We start from the raw sequence: 17,021 nt of genomic DNA on the forward strand, positions 1-17,021 counted from the left end.
TTGAATTAGTCTCAGTAAAGGAATTACAGATACTTTCTGACTTTTTCAGGATCTATGTTGATTTTTTATATTTTTCTGTTTTCACTCTTAAGCATTCAGACTGGTGCAGAGTTTGTACTTCTGAAATTTTCCCTATACCTTCAGCAAAGGAATCTTCTGCTCCTGCTTAGTTTGAATTAAGACTTTTTTTGCTTTTCTCTTTGTTCTTCAAGAAATCAGGAAAACTTGCTGGGATCTATCCTGGCTGCAGGAAACATGTGGAAACGTAAAATGCCAAGCTTCCATTTGCATTTCTAAAAACTTTCCTGGCCATAAATTCTTTCCTTAATCTGAAGCAACTATTTTTCTTTCTCACTTGAAATTTCTTTTTATGTATTAATGTATTATGTATTAATACATTAAAACTCTCTCACTCAGGTTCACTCTGGCCAAGTCCTAGCTGGGAAGGGTGGAGTTCAAAGGGAGGATATTAAGAGTCACAGATAGCTTGGCTCCTTTATAGGGAAAGTTTAATGCATTTGAAGATAGGAAGCTCTTAAAACTATGCAGTGTTCAAGCACTTAATATACTTGAATATGGTCTGAATTAAGTCTACATGTCTTTCTGTATACTTACATCAATAGATAAAAGAAAATATTTAGCTTCTAGTTCCCCTCCTGCTCATGGTGATTTCAAAACAACCTTCTGGTTATGTTGTACTTTCTCCTACTTCTCCTTTGCTGAGTTCTGGCTTTTTGTATTTTTCCAGAAGCTGATTTTGAGAGGGAGGTGGGGGCGAATATGGACAAACCCCCCCCAACTTGTTTAGAGTTTCCATTTTGTTTGACTACAGAAGCAGTTAGGTTTGGTCTAGATGATGTTGCTTTAGTGGAAACAAGCGATTCTTCGTAACTTCTTTAACTTTGCCCAGAAATGCAAAACTTGATGAATTAGGTGTTTATAATTGCCCTGACTGTTGGGTGGTGACGAAAGTCTCGGTGGCAAAAGCAACGAGTGAGCTGATTTTTAAGGCACTCTAAGAAAAGAAATGAATGCTCAAAGTTTGGCTTCTCAATCTATCACACAGAATAGTCTTGTTTTTCCAAAGGTAGGGACCAATAATTAGCTTAAGGTCCATTTCCTCCTATTGATTGTTAATTTTATAATAGAAATAGAGAAGCTGATACAAAATATCTCCTGGGTCTATGACATTTCTTATTTTCTCTGCAAGTAGGGCCCTGATCTTGCAAATGGTTATGGCCCACATTTTCCACAATTTTTATTTTTATCCTTTCTGTCTTGGAAGGACATCTTGGAGGTTCACACTGTTTTCATTCCTGCAGGGAAGTGGGGCAGTGTGTATGGAGAAGGAGCTTAGGCTTGAAAACTGGAGTTTATTAAAGCTGATGTATTTGGATACTTTTCTCACCTAGTCAACATTCTCAATAGTTTTATCACATCAATACCAGAACATGGTGGTTTGAGTTGGAAGGGACCTTTAGAGATAATGTAGTCCAACCCTCCAAAGTCACGTGCCATACACCCTAAGTCACCATGTTATATCAGAGGTTATATAGCAGAGGGCTGAAGAGGACCTTCTTGAGGCCAATCACTTGTTATGATATACTGTGTTATAATCAGCTTTTTACTGTGTCATCTAACAATTTATAAAAGTGTTTTCTTTCATGAATTATTTCACTGTTATTGGCATGCAGGGCCTAATAATTAATTGTCCTAAAGAAATTAATTTCTCACTGACATGTCATTGTTCTCTGCCTTTGCTTTAGAACAAAGCTGATGTGCTGTAAATCATTCTCAGTCTGCATATTGCTTGCAACCTTAATTACAGCTATTTGAAGACCAATATCTCTCTTTCAGGAAAAAAAGAAAGCTAAAAACTTTCACTTTACACAAGTACAAATTAGATTAAAAAAGAAACCTTTCACATAGTTTAGGTTCAGCCATCTGATTTGTAAATGTTGGTTGTAAATTATCTAATTAGATGGTTTTCCATTAAAATGATGCACTAAGTTCATTGTACAGAAATTGCACATATGGGCTTGCTCACTGGGCAATTGATTAAATTGCTATTCTTAACATCAGCCCTTCAGTTTTGTGGATATAGAACGTGAATGAATCCTATTGGAGTAACGAGTCTTAGATAAAAATGCCTGACAGATTAATAGATCAGTTCAGAATATTTGTAAGAGATCAAAATAAACACATTCTGGTTTTGATCAAAGTGAGATCCTGCATTTGCCTTGCAAGAATTATATATGGCCTTCATTGTAATAGTAACCATGGCAAATTCAAATGACACCTCTTTGGTTCTTGCAGACCTGAAGTACAGAACTCCGAAAAAGAAACTAAAATGCCTTTCACTCAAAGTGGGGTTGTTCCTAGAGTTCCAAGGGTACAATTCAGGAGTTAATTCTGGTGGCATGACCATTGTGTTAAGTAACAAGGGAGATGGTGCTATTCTAGCCTATATTCTATAGTCTATGCAAACGTCTTGTGTTGGTGCCCCAGTGGAAATAGCTTCCTATTTATCCTGCTTATCACTGTGTACTTAAAGCATTATCCTAAACCAAGTTGGTACTCTCTGTAATCCAATTGGTCCTGATCTTCTGTAGCCTTGAAAGGAAGGAGAAGTGTATATTGACACTTTAGATTATTCTGTGTTACTATATTAAAAGTCAAAGGGAGGGATCTTTCACTTTTTGTTGAGTGATGAGATTAGTATCTTGTCCCTGGTTCCAAAGTCACGGTTCAGCAGAAGAAAATTCTCTGTGCTTCTCCTACACCAGTTATCCCCCTGTTACAGTTTTATGAGAAGGATAATTCAAAAGCTGGACCAGTGATGAATTTTCAAGGCTGTGAATTTGAATGTGGTCAATAAAAAAAGTAGCTGAAATGGTTATGCACTCCTGCAAGAAACTTGTACCTCAGAATGGATGAAGTAAGATTACTGGTGAATGGGGCAAACTACTAATTCTAGGAATGACAGGGACACAGTGACTGTGTCAGGCACACAAGTGTTGTTCAGCTATAAAGAGTATTACCTACCTGGAAACTTACTGACACACACCTTGTTAGAATCGGAAAAAGAGAAGTTAGAAGGATCCATTTCATTATATTCAAAGATCAGTAAAATTGCAAAATCATTTATTTTATAGGATGACATTTAAAAGTAGGAAAAAAAACAGCTTTGTTTTACAGCAAGCTATGGAATTGTTGGGTCCCTAGATAAGGAATGCAGATGAATCTGAAACATACTGAATACCTCCAAGGAAGAAGTTTCACCTTGATAGCAACATTAGAGAAACTACCCTAAATGATACCGTGTGTACTGAGAGGCTGCTCAGCCATGTAAGAGATGCAGGCAAAGAGGTGATGGAGCAGAAGGAAACTTTTTAAGCAAGGAGGCAGGGGATTCAGAAATGAATGACGCTGAAACACAGGTTTGTCAGAATAATTTTCTTTGAGTTTTAGTATGCCTTGTCCATTCTTTAGGGCTTTCCCTGAATGGTCATACTGCTGAGAGTGCTGCATTCCCATTGCAAGCTATGATGAAAGGGCAGAGGATCAAACTGAGGAGGAGACAAGTCATTACCCTTATTCTGGAAGAGAATTCATTTCAGAAGTGACAGTTTGAGTATACACAAAGATGCAAAAGTTTTTTTTTCCTACTTAAACAACGTTTCCTTCTTAAATGGTGACATATTTCTACCATTCGAAGAATAAAGAGATACCTACCTGTGAAAAACAAATCATAGCTGCTGTCAGAGGCTTTTCCCTCAGATGCCTTCATATCAAGTACATTCAGCACTCAAATGCATGACACGGCATGAACCTTTGATGTGCATCAAATTGCACTGGAGCGGAAAGGCCTTGTGCTGGAAAGGGAATCTGGGGCCGTCCTTCATATGTTCTCTTCTGTCCATACCTTTGAGAAATGCTGACCTGAGAACATAGGTTTTTATACCTATCGTGTCAATGTACACTATTTAAACAGGTGATTTACATTTTAATGCTACATTAACATTTAGGTATTATTGCTTGGACTGCTATTAAAGTCTGACAAAGAAACCATAAACAGAAGAAACATTCAGTAAACTGCAATGTTTAGAACAGCAGAGACTTAAAAAAATCATAAAGAACTACTTTGTTCACAACGTTAGTAACATTTGTTGCAACAAAATGCGGCATTTCCAACATGTCACTTGAAGATAATGTCCTTTGGTTTAGTGTACTTCCTTGTACATAGAGTTGATGGTAGTCAGAGAAAATTGGGATTTTCTTTGCCTTCTCTGGATTTGTGTCTCCCACCCTTATTGCCCTCTCAGGCATAGGCTTAGGTACGGCAGAGGGTATTTTTGAGTCTTGTCTGACTCAAATATTCTTATGATGTAAAATACTATCAGTCACTTATTTCTTCTTGCTGCTGCCTTTTCCTAGAACTCCCAGCCTTTGTTGCAGAGAGCCACAACTTTTCAGGCAAGTAACACAAAAATTACAGCCAAGAATACTTTTGTGTGTCCTGAGAATATGCAGCATCCTGGGGTGAATGTGCACCTACATACAAAATGGACCTGCAAATTATGTGGACAAGTCATTTAGAAAACCAGGCTAAGTATCCAACATATCCTTTTATTTTATTTATAACTTAGAAGCCTTCAGCCAAGCTAGGTTAGTTATGTAAATGGTACAACAAGATGATTTTGCTTCTGCTGGTTAATTTTCCTCAATGTTTCAGGTCAGTAAACAGTTTGGGTTTTGCTTTTTTAAATTTTAATGCATTAATATCTTTAATTTAGTTATTGTTTCCTGAGGTCTGACAGATACTCTAGAGGGTCTTAATATACTGCACCTGCGCTGTTCTTTTTCTCAGCTAAATTGCTGTATTACAGCAAGTTGCTAATAAAAGAATTTCTTAATTCTCCTTGTCCAGTCAAAAAATCAGTGGGCCCTGGCTGTTAATTAAAAAATTCAGTACTTATAAAGGTTTTCCTTGCATTCTTTAGAAGTATTTTGCTAAACTAAACTTAAATAATTTTTAAAAAAGTAACCAAGTTCAGTACCTACCTTTTGTGTTTTATTCCTAGAATATATTTGACATGACTGTCTTGGCATGAAAATAGTCACATTTTTTATAAATGTCATTTATTACCAAAACTTTAAAGAGGGCTGAAAAGACAGAAAAAGCTTGTATTGCTGTTTGCTCCTCATTTTTCTTGAAGTGGGTCTTCCTCTGTAATGAATGCAGAGCTATGAATAGATCTTTCCCAGAAGACTTTCAAAACTTAAAAAAACCAACCCCAAAACCTCATGGAGAAAATGTTGATGTTTGGAGTACATGCCCTACTTCTCCCCAGAGCATCTTGGCCAGGTGCCCTCGTGCAGACTGTCAGCAGTTGTGACAGAGCAGGTTTAACACAAACTGGAGCAGTGTTGGCTCATTACTGCAGCCTGACTCAATCACCTGAGGACATGCTGATGCAGGTGAGGCAGGTTTTCTCGCTGCCTCCTGTCTAGGACGGTACAGATGCTGCTTCTGTTTTTATGTCATACCATTTTAGTGGGGGGTGTAACATGAAATAATACAGCAAGACATATCAGTAACAGCAACTACTTCAGGGAGGGCCCCCTTCTCCTAGATGATGTTCTGTCTGCTTAGATAGCAGTTACCGCATTAGCAATAGGAAGCAGTGTGGTGAGTGACTGTGTACTAAGCAGTTGCATTTACTGAAACGTGAGAGGAAGTACAGCAGATACTAAGGAACACCCCGATTTTTTTCCCCTTTGTTTTGCAATACACTAAACTTCCTTAACTTGGCTTTGCCTTCAAGAAGGTGGCAACTGAGTATTGTGGTCTTTGTCAGCTGGAATATTTCAAAATTTTGATGAAAGCTTATTTAGTGCATCTTCCTGAGTTCAGGTTGCTTGTTCAGAAAAGCATTTCTCCTTGGAGAATCTCCACTGCTGTTCAGAAGTGTCACTGCTAAATGGGAGCAGACTGTTCACTAATCTGTGAACACTGAGCAGTGCAGCCCTGTGAATACCCGTGTGTTTGTAACTGTGAATATACCTACATACTCCACAGTAGGTAGTGGGATAAAAAAAAGTCCAAGTTAACATGGAATGGGCACATTTATTTACATGGCACAATGAAACACTGCTTGGGTCTTTAAAGTGTGCCTGCTTTGTGCTATGCATGCACCAAAAAGCCCGTCTGAAAATGAGGTGAGGACAGAAGCTTCATTTACAGGGAGCTATGTATACAGATATTTCTATACGAACATGAACCTATGCCTGAGTTAAATATCACATAGATACATTTTGAGCTCACTGACCACTTTAGGAAGAAGATAAATGATGATGTTGTTGAGGTTACGGGTTTAAATTGCAGGCACACATGCATTGAAACAAACATTCCCAATGCTGTTTTATAGTGAGCTTTGTGACGATGTGTAAGACAACTTGAGAGTGGAAAAATGCTGTATTGAATATTTAGGATTCTGGACACATGTGGCATATTTCATTTTGACTCTTAGCTCTACCAGACTGAGAAACCCAAGTTTGTATCAACCCTTACAGAAAATTAGTATGTTCTGTAAGCTTTTAATATCACCTAAATGTATACTTGAAGCTTACTGTAGATTTTTTCTGGGGGAAGACAAGTTAACAATAGCTGAAACTTTCTATGTTGCTGATGGTAGGCTAAAAAAGTAAGTTTAAGCAAAAAAATCTTTGGACAGTTTTTTAGTCTTAATTCTTTTGCTAGAAGCTGAACAATATGAACTGCTTCAGGCTTAGAAAAACAAAACAAACAAAAGATCCCCCCAGCAGTTTCAAATTCTGTCCTAAATTTTTGCCCTATAAACCAATAGGTTTTCAAAAGAGATTTTTACTGAAGATATCCTAAGTGTAAGGTTTTGTTTCCTTTTTTCCTTTTGTAGGCCCATAACAGTCGATAGGGCTCATAACACTTTCTACACAGGACAGCTCATTGGGGGGTGCTGTTGCCTCAGATGTCTGATCTGGGATTGCACTACACATTTCTGATACACAAGTGGCACCTTAAAGCCATCTTGTAATGTACAGTCATATTTGCTTTATCTTTAACTTCCTAGCCCCAGGCTGTGAGACAAGCACTTACTCATTGGTGCATTAACTGCTGTGATTCTTCAGGCATACCCTGGACATCTACATACAGCTGAGATGTGGATGATTAGCTATAGAAAAGCTATATAGCTTGGGTTTTTCTCAGGTATTGTTGCTTATCTGTATAAATCAATCACAAAAGCTGCCTTAGAGCTGGATGCTCAACAGTAGAGGGTCTGTGCCGTCAGAGTGACCCAGCAGACTAACAGCAACTAGCCACGGGAAACACCTGCAAGCTGAAGGTCCCAATTAATCTTTGTCCCCTCACAGATTGCTTCTTGTGTCATGCTCAAACAAAATATGAAAATGAAGTAAGAACAATGGACGCTGAATCCCAGCTAACACCAAAAGGAAGCATGCTCTTTCAGATGGCACTCAAAAACCTCTGTCCAGAAAGGAAATGACCCAGTGCTTTCAATGGTCTAGAGTACTCTGTTCAAAAGACAATTTTCTGGTATTAGTAGATGAATGTCATATTCCTTTGGGCCAAAAAGGTGGGACAAAACTGGATCTGGGACCTGGACCCAATACAGCTTTCTTACCAAATGCTCTTTATAATTTCCCAGCTTGAAAAATGGGTTTTGGTAGAAGATCCCTAAAGCTCAATTAAGAACTGTTGTAAGGGTGCTGTGATACTTAATCTGGACTAGCAGAGCAGCAGGGATATATCAGTGATTAAAATCACATATCTTAATCTGAAGCTGAGAAAGAAAGTTCTTGAACTTTATTGAAAATCTTTTCCTCCTTATTACCCAAACCATTTGGGATAGCCTATTACCCTAAAAAAACCCCTCAATTTAGATTGCTACTAGATCCCCTTCAAGACTTCTAAGGCTGCAGCAGGGAGGTGGAGAGCTAGACTGTTATCTGTTACAATGAATATGAAGATTTATGAAATTAAATTATAGAAGAAGAAATAAAAATGTGGTGTTCCCTGATTCATAGGGAAGGATCTATTTCTGCTAATTATACAATCTCTTACAGAACATGGATGTTTAACTTTAAAGAGTTTGAGAAATAAAGCTAAAATTTCCATTATAATAGTGGTAAGTTTCTACCCATAGTGTGTGGCTTTCCCTTATTTTTCCCCTAATAAATATCATATTAAATCAGATTAATGCTGATTTGTTTTAATTCACGGAACTATTCACTTGACAGTTTATTGAAGTCAGCATATTTTTAAGCAGTTTAGGGAATTTTTAAATTCTCTATTTTCAAAATATAAAAATGCATTTTTAAGAATCATTGATCAGAATTGAGACTTTCAGGTGGTGATTTAGAAGACTTTAGATCAGTACCTTTCTTATCAAGGGTCAATCTTTTTTTTTTTTTTTTTCAAGGAACAACATCTGTCTAAGTGCCAAATTAGTGATAAGTAAGAGAATTAAACCCACTAGGCTTCAAGAGCCCTCTTTATTAGTTGTTACCCACCCATCAGTGAACTGCTGCAGAAACAGAGGCCACGATTGTGTTAATCTATCAAATTATGTCATTCATTTTTGTCATAGTTGCCAGTGTAAAAAGCTATTGTAACAAAAGCAAATACTTGGTTTGGGCAGAATTTTCACAGCTTTGTTTAATCTCTTTATCATGGCCTGTTGATGCATCTTCTTACTAAGCAAGGCATAAAATACGAAAGGAAATGCTAAATTAGAATGTTTTAATAACTAAATTTTTAAAACTATTGAATTAAACATGGCAACATTTCTTTCCTGGATGAATTAATGTTCATCCGTGCAGAAAATTTTGAATGTAACATTATTTAAGCAATTTAAAAGTGAATTAAAGATTCATCTATTGTATCAGGTATCTGACTTCAGGCTAACATTTTAATCTCAATCATTGTTACAGTGTTTGCCATTCAAAAACTCTGAGAGATAAAGATGAAGGTTAATTCATGCAGAACGAAGACTCAGTTCCTTGTTGATAAGTATGGTTGGGTATCAGGGAACTGCAAAATATGCTAATGGAGTTATTGTTTACCTTAGCATATTAGGCATCAGTTACACTTGTTTGAATAATTGGTTTTAGCTTTTGCATTTCAGATTTATTTTTGGTTTTATGTTGTTTTCATAGCTGCTACACTGACCACAGGAGGACTGCATTTTTTTTAGTTGTAAGCAGACCCGCAGATTTCATTAGTAAATATTTTTACAACAGCTGATTGACAAACAGTTTTCTGGGAGGACTTGGTTTAAAAAACAATAGCTGTCACTCTTTAGCATTTTTCGATTTGCTAAGTTATTGTCCTTCTCTGACATCTTTTCATCAGCAGACCTGATTCATCTACCAGTTAAACAGGTGCAATTTCTTCATCTAAGCTACTCTTTAATTTTAACTAGGAACAGTGAACTCATAATCAGGTTCATTACATCATGTTGAGACATGCTGAATCATGCTGAGAAATACTCTTAATGGGGGTCTGGCTTGGTCAAAACCACCTTTCTTCTTGGAACAGGCAAACAAAAATTCTCCATAACATAACCAGAGCATTCACTATACATGAAATATGCCAAGAAGGTGTGATTAGGGTACATGTATAAAATACATCTAAGAATACGCAGTATGTAACTCTGCACCCGAAGGAAGTCCCTGCAGCCACAGAGCCTGTTTCAGCAGGTTGGAAGCAGAGGGCAAGAAACTGCTTCTTACAGGATAGTCTGCCCCAGGGAGGGCTTTTCTTCTTAATTCTCATCACTGAGGTCAGGTGCTGTTTGTAACACAAGGGTTAATCTTACATTGAAAACATTAGTTCTGTAGCTGTGGACATTTATGAAGTCCCTACAAATGACTGATCTTTTTGAACCCTACTCAGGCCTACAGCATCCCAGGCCAGTGTGATCCATGAACTAGCTGCAGTGTAGTTATTTTGTTGTATCCCAGCAATACTTCATAGCAGGTGTTCACATCTCCCAGGTTTCCTCTTATGTTGATGCCTTTTCTAAATAAAACAGTGCATTTTTGAAGTAGCAAAGAAATGGTACTGGTATAAATCATACATTTTAAAATTAAATCTCACCACATATTTGTGGTGATTTTTTGCTTTCCCTTGCCTGATGCAGAAGTGAAATATTCTTTCCCTTACACAAACACTGGCAAGCCTGTTTCTCTACTATTCTTCTGTAATTATCAACAGAAAGTAACTGGCTCTCCTAAGAACTGAATGTAATTACTATAGTTCTGCTTACTTTAGTTAGATGACCAGATTGGGAAGACAATTAGTCATTCCCCTTAGTGATAACTACAGGCAAATTTTATTGTATAATTGCATATTAATACACAGCTAGGTATTTTCACCATGTTTTGTCAGATTCTGAACTGTCAGATCCTGGTTATAAAAGTCCAGGTGTAGCGATTAGATCCCTTCTGTTTCCTCATGAGGGAGAAAGAGCAAGGATTATGTATGAGTCCACAATATGGGAAACAAGCAATTGAGCTAACAAAACTTCACAGAACTGACTTGATTCCCTACCAGCACCAGTTTTATGTCAGTAATTCTGCCTTTAATACACAGATATCAGTGAAATCAGATGATGCAGCTATTGCTTAGCAGAAAAGCCAGTCTACAGTATTGCAAACTTCTTAAATCAATGTAATGAAGCCAGGCTGTGTTAAGATGTGCAGTAATCAGAAAAAAAAACCCAACATTTGATTATGAAATGGTTATAAATATGCTAAAAATCTTTCTTTAATTTTTTTTGTAATGAAATATTTATTAGAAACTAGCTGAGTTTCAGTGGGTGGAGAATGACATGGAGCAGAAGCTACAGGGATGATTGATTTTTATCAGTAATTACATGTTCTGACTAAATACTTTCAGATTCTTAGTGTTACTGTTTCTTGTATCCAAGTGATTTTATTTTAATCTCCTTGAACAAAAAATGGAACAAAATGGAACAATAATAAAGGAACAAAAGCCCAAAACCTTCTTACAAAGTCCCAAGCTTTAATTTTTTTTAATGTTTGGCTATAGTTACAGAAAAGCTTTAATTACTGATTGCTCATACTACATAGAACTGGCAAGAAGAAAGGTCATTGAAGTTTTCCTACTCTCTCTTGAGTGCTTCTCTATAATAGTCCTAACTTACAGAGGGGAATGTAAGCAGTCGTTCTTAATATTTACTGTTCTGACCTCACTCTAAATGAGTTCTGTACGCTTTTTGCATGACTGAAAGTAGACTTACAAACCAAGATGCTATCTCCTTTATTTTCAGCACTGGAGCAGCCATGCTCTAAGTGATCTCTTCTGGGAGGCTAGAGGGTGAGTATCACCATTTTGGTAAAATCTTTTCCTTCTCTCAGATACTATATGAACCCTTGGTTAAGAATATAGGAGACAAATGTACAACTATTAAAAACAGAGTAAGGTGTGTCATTCACGGTTGTGATAGCACAGGCAGTCTCGATCCACATTCAGAACACAGGAAAACTTCTGGTCCAAAGAGGCAGAAACCACCAGTGGCAGAAAGTTCTGATAACACACCTGTAAGTTATTAGTAACTCTAGTAGATTTTTGTGTTTTTATTTTATGATGCAATATAAATATTTTAGAGATACCTAAACAAGTTGTTAGACAATGGCAGCAATAAAAGTGATGCATATTTGGAATAGTTACTTAAAACACAAAATATATCTAATACAGAAACTGAGTGGAATTTTTTTCCTCCCTCAACCTAGAGAATCTAGTAAATTAATAACTTGCGTGGGAGCTAGGAATCATTACATAGACATATAATATGAATACACTATGCAAATAGCTCAGTCTGGCCACTGAGCTCAAACATAAGTGCATAAATAAATTCTAATTGATTCAGAAAGTACTGAATTAAAAAAAAAATCTTGGAAGTGAAGAAAACTTAAAACTAAATAAACTGGTTTAGGATGAAACCTTTATTAAGGCGTATTAAAGAAAGACAAAAGAAAATAAAAGATTAGATTCACTCAATGTCTGAAGAAGAGATGGTGTTAGCCTGCCAACATTGCCTGATCTAGTTCATACAAATACTTACAGTTTCTTAGATGAAGACAAGCTAGTGGGGTATGCAATAGTTTCTTGTCTCATAGTGTCTTAAAACAACTTGTAGTGCTCACCACACATTTGCATTGAGTTGTGCTCTTTTTGCAGCTCTCCACCTCTACCCTGCTGAAAAATATTTACTGCTATCACAGGCCTTTAGAAGTTAAGATGCATATCAAAACTGAATGTTTAGTTGATCTTGGATTTTGGATGTTCCTTTTTGATTTGTTTAAAAAAAGTGAATTAATACCTGCTACCAGACTTTTCAGGGTTATCTGGAAGGACTTACTTTCCTATAAATTTGAAACTTAGGCATCTACCATGAATTTAAGCTGGTTCTTAAAGAAGATAAAATTCATTTTTATTGCAAATATGGCTTTTTCCAGTACCTTTGGGAGCAGAAAGGCAGATGAAAAAGAGAACATAATGTGAGCACTGAAAAGATGAGAGGCACACAAAAAAATGTGAACTGCTGAATTTACTGTCTAGCTATAATGAGGTATTGCTTAACAATTAAGTTAAATTATGCAGCTGTTTCCTAGTATATTGTGCTAATGCATCTGAGAAATTATAATTTTCTGATTGGAGAACGTTATGTGGAGGAAACCGTAGCATTCCCCATTCCTGCAACAATTCATTTCATGATTAAAAAAGGAAGCCAGTATTTTTGCAGCTGGCAGGAATAGGCAATAAAGGATGACAATCCAAGGAGGCCTGTTAGTCACTGACACAATAAAATAATCCCAAACAAAAGCTGCAAAAGGAAAAAAGCTTGAAAGGGTACCAATGACACACAGCCGCAGCTTATGGGTTTCTGTGGTGAAGTGACTGTATAGCCCGCTAGTAGCAGAAACAGGTTTGAATGTTTCAAAGAGAAATGCTGTCACATGTGTTCCTTCAAAGACAAGTGCTCAAAAATTTCAGGGAACTGTTAACTCAGTGCTTTAAAGCAAAAATTGCATGTACATCAGGGATATACATCATCAGCTTTAAAAAACAAAACCCAACTTTGCTAACTAGCAAGTCTTAATAATCTTAAACTTTTTAAAAAACTTTGCTTGAATGAGGATTAAGTGAAAAGTGAAGATTTGGAAAAAATAAATAGTATTGAAAAATTAAAACAAAGGAAGTACGCTGGTGTTCCAAAATCTGCAAGTGGAATGTGCTCATGGGAAAAATGGCTACATAAAGCAGAGAAGAAATTAGGTATGTTAATTGGAGCAGGTGGCTTATTTTTTGTTATTTCATTTTTGACCAGCTTGAATTCTTGAGACTATTTAAAATTCCAGTCTAACAAATTCATAAATAAATCTGTATTATCCATTGTTTGAACTTATTTATGCAAAAAAATCACAAAAACAAAAACTCTAGATGAAAACACATAATAGCTTTTGAGAAAAATGAAAGCTTTTCAATTAGCATCCATACTTCAGATGATCCTTTTATTCTAATCATCTGTTTTGCATGATTCTTTTGTTTCAGTCAGCATTTCCTTTTAAAAAAGGTTGAATTGGGGGAAAATATCATTTTATTTCACATTTTATGAGTCTGAATAACATAAAATGAGGTTGTGCCTTGCTTCATGACCATGCATATTTAAACATTTTCTATAAATACATTTACTTACTTTTGTTTTATTCTTGTGACAAAGCACTGCCTGGAAATGATAATGAAGAAACCTAAGAAAATATCATTTGGAATCATTCTTGCTTTTGTTTCTATCAGTTGTTCCATAAAGGCGAAGCAGATTTGGCCTTTTAGTTCTTTAAGCTACTTCTGCACTGACTTTTTTAATTGAATTACAGTATTACTCATCAGAAAAAACTTAGTCTATGATCAAGTGAGTTTCAAGATCTTTTTTCAATCTTGTCCACTATGTATCTAAGCTGACATTCCCCCTAAGCGGAGGTAAAGACTTTGATGAAAGAAGTATTTCTCTTTCCCCATTTCTTGTGGAATGATTGAAGAGTTTTTAACCATAGAACAAACCAGGATTTTTTTAGTTCAAAAAAGATGAAAATTTGGGAAATCCTCCAGAATATAAAAATTATTCTTCAGAAACAACCTTGAAGGGACTTCAAAATCTTTAAAACAGGACACATTAGTCCACACTCAATTAACTAGTTAATTTGGCAGCTGGTTTGAATTAAGTTAATAATGTGCCTAGCTGCTCGGACACCTTACCCTTGCTGTGTGGTGCTTGCATCTGTTCTTACCCCTTGTGAAGTAACTGATAATTTTTGAGATGCTCAGATGTTATGGACCCTTCCTTCTATCTGTCTTGTTTTTATCAGGTTGTGAAGAGCCATGGGCTTTCTAACTTTTTGAGGGAATACCCAAGTAAGGCACCTGTTATCTGATGGGAGAAAAAAAAATTTGGTCTGCTCTGAAATGTTCAGTGTACTTCCCTTTTGGAGGACCATGAGCCACTTTGAACAATTAACCCTTCTCCAGAGGTTTTCTCTTCTGAGATGCAGTTTGGCTCCTCTTTCTCCCTGCATCTCTCTGTAAACTAACAGTATCACAGGTAGTGGATTGTAAACTTAAACTTGAGCACCAAAACTGTGATACGATGTAAAGCATTTCTTTTGGATGTGCCTGTTTATTTTGTACATTTTTTGAGCTGTACATTCATTTTGTGCACTTTTTCATGAGCACACAAGCCAGCTTTATTCTTTTATTCACGTACTTGTGCCTGCTGCAGAGATGGAAGAGGCTTGGACTTTGCAAGAGCATACACTAGCCAAGCAGGGAAGAGCTGAGGGGGGAATATACTGAATGAAGCCAGGTACCATTGCTCTTGGGCCTATCATGTGGACTCTAATTAGAAAATATTCAGGAGGGAAAAAAAATACCCTATATACAATTTAAAAAACAAATCAGCTATTACTACAGGAGCAAACCAGGAAAATGTTAAATTAGTGTACAATTTCTGAAGTTCCTTGTCAAAACTTTTTCTCTCTCTCTTCTACTAAACAGGGAATTTGGAGTTAATCGGGTGAGAATAGCCTAAGTATGGGAATGCTAAATTAGACAGGGAAATAAACCATGCTGCCACAGCCCTTACATAAATAAATATGCTTCCGGTGCCACTATTTACTCTGTATTACCTGATTGCTTCTGACCAGTATTTAGACTACTGCCTGTATGCTAAAGTCTCCTGACTTTAGCTGCTTTTCTGCTATAAAGAATGTCTTTTGTCTGTGAGGAAGGTGTGTCACCTCTGGAAAGCCAGGTCCTTTGAAATGATGGATTTGAATGAAATGAATAATTACATGAGGTGCACTTGACTAGAAAATGACTAGAACAATACTGTTACCACTGCACTGCTATGTCTATAAATACAATGATAACAGTATGTATACAGCCATATATATGTGACACGCGGTGTCTCTCGTATAAATGTACCTTTTTATTTAGAAACATGAATAGATATAAATGTCTATAGCATGTTCATAATCAGTTTCTAAAAGTAATGCAGTTTGTGTTTTGATAGAACGAAAAGTGTAAATAAAGGAAGCTGATATATGCTAAGTTCAATTCTAAGTGTTACAAAATACTGTAATATTTTACAGATTACTTGTGTTGCAGCCATATAACAACCACATATAATTTACACTTCTTAGAATGGGAGGTTGTGACAAAAGTTGTCACAGAGTCTTAACTAGTGTCATAAGTATTCGACTATAATCCATACAATATGAAATCTTTCATTGCCTCTCCCCTGAAGGTATATTCTTCAATTTTCGTAGTTATAGCAAAATGATTAATTAGAGCTTAATGGTGTTGTGCCACTAAGCTACCCAAGACTTTTTGCAAGCAACTATCCCAATGTTAAAAAACATATAAAGCAGTCACACCAGTGCACAGTACAGCATATTTTTTTTTCGTTCCCAGAAGTATGAAAACGCTTGACCCTTTCTTCTAGTAAATCACTGAAAAAAAAAAAAAAAAGATTTTGACTTCTTTCTTCCTTGCATTACCTTGGTTGTTTTTCTTCTTTTAAACAGACCCAATTAAAAGTTTTTATACTTAATGTGATTTATCAGCCTACATCATCTGTGTTTCTCAAGCAGTATTTGTGGAAATTAGCTGTGCCTTAGGCTCTAAGGCTCTGTGCAGTTTTACAGTGAACACAATATTATAAGGAAACTCACAAGATGTAACGGCTTTTTGACAGAGATTAGTGTATAAGTGATGTTGTGCCATAATCTAGGAGACAAAGCCCTTGAAATAGGTTTCCTTTTAAGTCAAGTATGCAAAGCATCAACCTGAGAAAGACTGATGTTGTTAACAAGGATAAAAGTCAATATTAAAAAAAGGAGACTGTACCAGAAAGGGATACATAGAAACTACAGACAATGAGTACTTACCTATATGTATAGAGGTGGACCAAATTTAGCCATTTTTTTGTGAGACTAATTAATTTTATTAGAGAGTAAGTAAATTCAGCTGTGAATGTTTGAGAATCTAATGACTTCCAGAGATTCAGAATGAATTCAGCAATAAAAGCTAATTAGAAGGGAAATGGATGCCTAAAATATCCCTGGTGTGCATAAAGAAAGAGTATAAAGACCATTCATTGAAATTAAAATTTAACAGTAGCCTAATGCTGCATGACATAAAATTCCATCTGTTGTGCAGAGCCACTAAACAAAGATACATGGGGAATAGTGTGTGGAGACTCAGCTTTGCAGCTAGTCAATGAATGTATTGTAATGTCAAACCACTCCACACAATGAGAAGTCTGATGTTCAGAAGAGTCAGTTTAGGGCGTGATGATTCCTGTAATTACTAAATTAGAGAGAAAAAACTAAAACTGATACTGCATTAGTGAGACATTTTATTTTTAATTAAGTAG

Source organism: Haliaeetus albicilla, chromosome 4 (assembly GCF_947461875.1).
Source record: "Haliaeetus albicilla chromosome 4, bHalAlb1.1, whole genome shotgun sequence".
In the NCBI taxonomy this organism is placed as follows: domain Eukaryota; kingdom Metazoa; phylum Chordata; class Aves; order Accipitriformes; family Accipitridae; genus Haliaeetus; species Haliaeetus albicilla.